General features: G+C 29.7%; 1 non-coding gene across 1 annotated transcript; it reads left to right on the forward strand.

Moving 5' to 3' along the window:
• The first annotated feature begins 5,337 nt into the window (after nucleotides 1–5,337).
• TRNAF-GAA (transfer RNA phenylalanine (anticodon GAA)) lies at nucleotides 5,338–5,410 on the forward strand. The gene has a single exon. It is a non-coding gene; the product is annotated as a tRNA-Phe (tRNA).
• Nucleotides 5,411–6,000: the final 590 nt, after the last annotated feature.

Raw genomic sequence — 6,000 nt, forward strand, 5'->3', positions numbered from 1 at the left:
TTATTTTAAAAAAATTTATTTTTTAAGAAATAAACAGGATTTAAGTTGAATAATTATGATGTAAACATAGTAATGGAATTGTAATGTAAAAATTATTAAAAAATAAAAAACATAAATTTATTTATTTTTTAATAAGAAAAACAATTTGAAAAGCTTGTTAAAAAACTAGTAGACTGCTGAAACAAACACGCCGTCAAGGAGATCAGGGGTCCATGTTACTCGTCTTTACTAGGTATCTCATGCGCCGATGGATGATTCTTTAAAGGTCCGCGAATGGAGATAAGAAGCTGGGGCAATCGGCCATTGTCATCTAAAGGGTGTCTGGAATACAGTAATAAATTTTATTTAAAAAAAATATTTTAATATTAATACATTAACATGATAAAAAATATTAAAAAATTAATTTAAAGAAAAACATTAACACCTCCTAATAATTGACTGGAGGAATAAAAAAAACATGAATATTAAAGTAGTAGTATTTGATTACTATTTTGTTATAAAAAAACAAAAATAATAAAGATAAAGAAACATAACATAATAAAAGATGTAAATAAAATTATAATTGATAATAATATACAAGATAAAATAATTATTTTTGTAATTTATCCTTAATATATATTATTATTAAACTTATATATTTTTAAACATAATTAGATATTATTATATTTAGAAAAATATAAAAATAATATACGAGAGCGTTGTCAAGGAGACCTCTTTAAAATATATTTTTATTTAATAATATAATAATAAAAATAAATATTTACAAGAAAAATAAAAAAATATAGAGAATTGTACAAAAAGAGTGTTTGCTAATTCTATAAAATAAATGTTATAATCTTATTTGAAAAAAAACGAGTAAAAATAAAATTACTTTATTCTAATTAATTTTAATTAAAGTTAAAAAAATAAATAGTATGTTTTCATTATTTTTAATTAATTTAAAAAAAACATATCTTAAAATCTTTATAAAAAGAGACCAAAAGTCTAGGTCTAAACAGGTCAGCATTCCTAACCAATAACACAGAAGGCCATTGCACTGTAAGGTCAAGCCTGTGTGTGTTCATCTAAAAAAAACAGCGAAGGCAAGCTATTCATCATCCATTTGTAGATTTGATTGGAAAGTAACTTTTTGGACAAAAAAAATAATATTTTTGATCATTTTTCATTTAAAAACACATAATAGTTTATAACATTAATCAAACCTTTAATGGAAAGGCATGCTCGTGACTCTAAAGTTGTTTGTCATACGACTCCCATAACGATGAGCAAGTCCATAATCTTGTGAATCTATTTGATGCAAGCCAATATCTTACCACACATCTCTATCACTCTTGTAGAAACTATGGTAAAGCTGTAAAGGTGTTGCGATAATACAGATCATGGATGGTACAGGCCAAAGATTGGCTTGGCTAGGTGATTACCCTTTGTTGAAAAAATAAAATGACAACTTAGACTTGGCGATTGAGGTGGAATAGATGAAGAAAAAGAAGAAACAGACACTTTAAACACAGAATGAGGGGGAGGCAAAAGGGTCTTTTGCTTCTCGTTCTCCTCGTTTTCTATACCCAGCCTAGGGATGGCAAGGCATGACTCGTGGTCTAGGACTAGGTGGCCCGTGAATTTCTTCTCATGGACTCGGCCGAAATCTGAAGGACACATGGCTTGGAAAAGTTCATCCAAAATATCTTATTGTGGAAACAGAGGACACATTGTCTTAAGTGGGCCAATTACAGTTATGGTTCGTGACCCACTTTCCAAATCTCGGTCGAGTCCGACAACGGAAAGTGCCGTTGCGTCCTTTTGAAGGAAAATGATGGACAATATTAGACCGCAATCATCAACCATGATGATCGAATTCGTCATCAAGAATTTCAGTCTCTTTTACAAACGGTTGCACAATCACACTGGTCTACTTGTTCTTGCAGATTATGAATATTTACACGGTTTTGGTAAAAATTGGTCTGCAGGCATTTATTCTTGCTGCGAATGTTTTTGATGGAATGCCACTTTCGTTGCTTTTAAATGTGCGAGGAAGAAGAAGAAATAATGAAGTTCCTCTTTTACCTTTTGGTTTCAACATGAAAACACAATCATCATCATTGGATTTTAAAATAATCTCAAATGCCGAGCACTGGTTCCAATATCCCAGGCTCCCATAATCTTCAACTGGCGACGAGGGCTGCATTTATTCTTGCTGTGGATGTTTCTGATGGAATACTACTTTCATTGCTTTATCCCCGTCACTATAATGAGCAACAGCGTGGCAAGCATGTTGCCTCTCCTTGAGTTTTCTTAAGTTCTGTTTGCTTTTTGGCTGGTAGCCTGGCAGGTTTCGTTTCTGCCAGAAGCTCTCCAGCCTGTTTGGACCAATGACTAACTGAAATCTTGGGGCATGAAGCTGCAGTCCTCGTCGTCTGTAGCTAGCCTGGACAGCTTGATGTCCAGGCGTCTCTCTCTCTCTTTTTCTTAATTTTGAGACAGTACTTAGGCCTGTGGCCCAACTTTTTTGACAAGGCAAAGGAACACTGCGATGCCCATGTATGAAATTAAGAAAATCTGATGTGGAAACATCACTATGTCCTATGCAGACGAATTCCTCATGTAAATGTTTTCCACCTTTTGGAGTTTTGACCATGGCTGCAGCATACCTGGATAGCATCCGTGTGTGATATTTATCGAAGTTTCTTTTCGTTCATTTACCACTAGAATTTACACTTTAATCAAAAACTAAATTTACTTCTACTACTGTTTTAATTTTAAAAATATACTTGTATATTGTTTGATGCATCAATCTCAAGAAATAATTTTTTTTTTATATGTATGTTATGTATTTGAAGGTTTTATATATAATACAGTAGCAAACAATCTAGAGGGATAGGATTTATAATTATTCCAAATCTATTATTATTATTGACAATTTATGTATTTAGTTATGCACATAGTAATAATGATACCATGCAAGTAGGGCCTTAAATAATTCTAAATTAAGACGAGAGTACTTTAATTATAAAGTCAAAAGGATATTACGCGGAATTACACACAAAAATTGATAACAATGTTAAAGTGCGTATTATCACAAAAAACATTTTCTTCAATTCTCTTGTATTTGAAATTTATATTATATTTATATTAATTTTAATTTTTATATTTTTTATTATTATTTATTTTAGTTTTAAAACTGATTTTTTTTTTCAATTTCATTACTTGTTATTTAATTCTATTTAATTTGATCCTCAATATTTTAATTATTATTATTTTCTTGATTTATTTTATTTTTTAATTCCATTCCTTATTGTTTTGTTTTGTTTTGTTTTCTATATCAAATTTAATTGTTATTTTTTTCTAAGTATTTTGTTTTAAAATTTTTTTCTTGATTGATCTATTTTTTAATTTTATCTTTTAATATTTAAATGGATAATAATTTTATTTTATAATTTTTGTCATGTTTATCTTCTATTGCTATCAACCTAGTTTTAAAGTATCTCTTATCTATTCTAAATTAGTTTGATAGATTATTTTCTTTCCTTTTTAAATCATCACACAACTAGACAGGCCTAACCATAGGCGTCTAATTTTAAATCCAAGCCAGAAGTCCACCAATATATATAAAGTTGGAGAACGCCTCTTAAAAGTTTTAAATTTTTACATGGTTTTTTTTTTTTTTTTTAAACCACAAGCTGGGTTTAGGGGCAAGCAAAGCATATGAAAATAAAAGGAAAAAGAAAGGTATTCCTGGGATGCCACTTGACCTGGGAAGTGGAAGAATGGTGAATGGTCTGGAGGAAAAAAAATGTTGAATATTGCTTGAATTTGCAACGAACTTTGTTAACAAAGCTATACCTTCATCCTTAATTTTTTGAATATTTGTTTATTAACCTACATATTTGAATATAGAGAGAAAATATGAAGAGAGTGTTCATGTCATTTCGAACAATAATGCGAGGTATTATAATCTTATTTAAAAATAATGGCACAGCTAAACAATATTGTAAATATTATCTTCATAACTTTATTTGAAGAAAATGAAAAAACATAATTAAAAGAAGAAGGCCATGACTCAAAATACACACACAGAAAAAAACAAGTGTTGCCGCGTCTAGAAAATCAAGCCTGTATACCTAGCAAAACCAAGAACAACAAGCTGAAGGGTGAGTAACAATTCATCCACCCAAATATTTTTAAAATATCTTGGATGGCAAGTCGCTTACTTGCATAAATGAATGATGTATCATTCCCAGTTCATTTTTCTGGTCATTTCTAATTATAGAAAAATAAAGTTTTAAGTTTTTTTATTTAAAAATATTTAAAAATCTATTCTCAATATATTTTTACTTAAAAATATCTTAAGAATATCCTATAAACCTAAAAAACTCAATAAACCCATTCGTCAGAGTAAAAAAGAACAACCATCTAGCTACTTTTAAAATAAAAAATCAAACCAAATTAAAAAAATTAACAAACTCTGATTTATATTGGAAGGGAGAAAATATCTCCATTAAAATCTATTCCCTGAAATAAATTTATTGTCATTAAAATTAATATTTTTTAGGTTTAAAATGTGATTGATTAAATGTTTTCTCTCTCATTCTTTTTTTCAACTTTTTTTCTCTGTTTTTTCAATCTCATGATTGGAATACAAATAAAATAAAATTTAGAATCTAAATATAAAATTATAAAATAGCAAATAATATAAATATTTAAAACTTCAAGGACCAAACCAAGTTTTCCATGCCTCTGGATTAATAAAAATTGAAATCTCTATATTTTTAAAAAAATCTGGTTCTTTTTTTTTTAATTCTTCCCATTAACAAATTAATTATTTTTTATTATAAAATTGATGTTTAACTTACAAACAAAATACTCATATATACCTTGCATACATCATAGGATGGAAATAAAAACAAATATTATCACATAAAGTGATACTAACATTGACTGCGAGGATAAAATAGCAAATAAATAAAGTTCAAGAATAAGATAAAAAAAAAAAAATCAAAGTGCCATCCATAGTAAAGTTTTTTCTTTGGTATTTGTAATAGTAATAAAAGAAGAACGCTTCTGCCTTTCCTCATTTGTGTTTTGATCTCGAAGCTTTGATTTTCAAGATCAACTCAAATTAATTCGTTTTTTGTTGTAGGATTTAGGAGATTTAAAGAGAAACCCTCATTTTCTTTTCCTTCCCTGCACGAAAGAGTTGCGACGTCAAATTTGCATTCCCTTCCCTTCATCTTAAAATCCTCCCAGATGGTGTGCCATAACCAAATCCAAGACAGAATATCGAAGTTCCTGTCTTTTTTGAAAAAGCTATATATTATAATAGAAGGATTAATTACATCCGCGGGGATAGCTCAGTTGGGAGAGCGTCAGACTGAAGATCTGAAGGTCGCGTGTTCGATCCACGCTCACCGCATAAAAGTGTTTTCGCCTTTTTGAATGTCAAGATGTATACTGGATGATTGGGCCTTACTTTCCTGGACCTCTGATTTCACATAGCAATAACATCATGAACATACTGTTGCAGAAGATCAGAGACACGTAGGAGAAATTTGGAAATATATTAAAATAATTTTTTTATTTTTAGCTCTAGCATATTAAAATAATATAAAAAGATAATTTTTTTTTTTTAAATCTGAATTCTCACAGGCCTCTATTTGGACGATACTTCCAAACAGTAACAAAGAAAATCAAAGAAAAAAGAAAAGAAAAGAAAAGAAGAAAGCCCCAAACAGTAACCAAGAAATAAAAGATATAAAAAAAAATAAAGCCCAAATCGGTCAGGTAAAAAAAATGCATAATCGATCAGCAGGAGGCAAGAAAACTGGGAGGAGAAAGGCAAAACCGAAGACAAGAGTCCAATAATAAGAATAAAGTAAGCCCAAAATAAGCCCAGAGGACCAGAGTCCAATAATACTGGCAAGCCCATCGAGCCCTTTGCTTTTCCCCCGAGACGGCTACCTCTTTTTTCTTTTTTCTTTTTTGTTAACAAACATGACATGCTCG

The sequence above is a fragment of the Populus euphratica genome, unplaced genomic scaffold, assembly GCF_000495115.2.
Source record: "Populus euphratica unplaced genomic scaffold, PopEup_1.0 scaffold4.1, whole genome shotgun sequence".
Lineage (NCBI taxonomy): Eukaryota > Viridiplantae > Streptophyta > Magnoliopsida > Malpighiales > Salicaceae > Populus > Populus euphratica.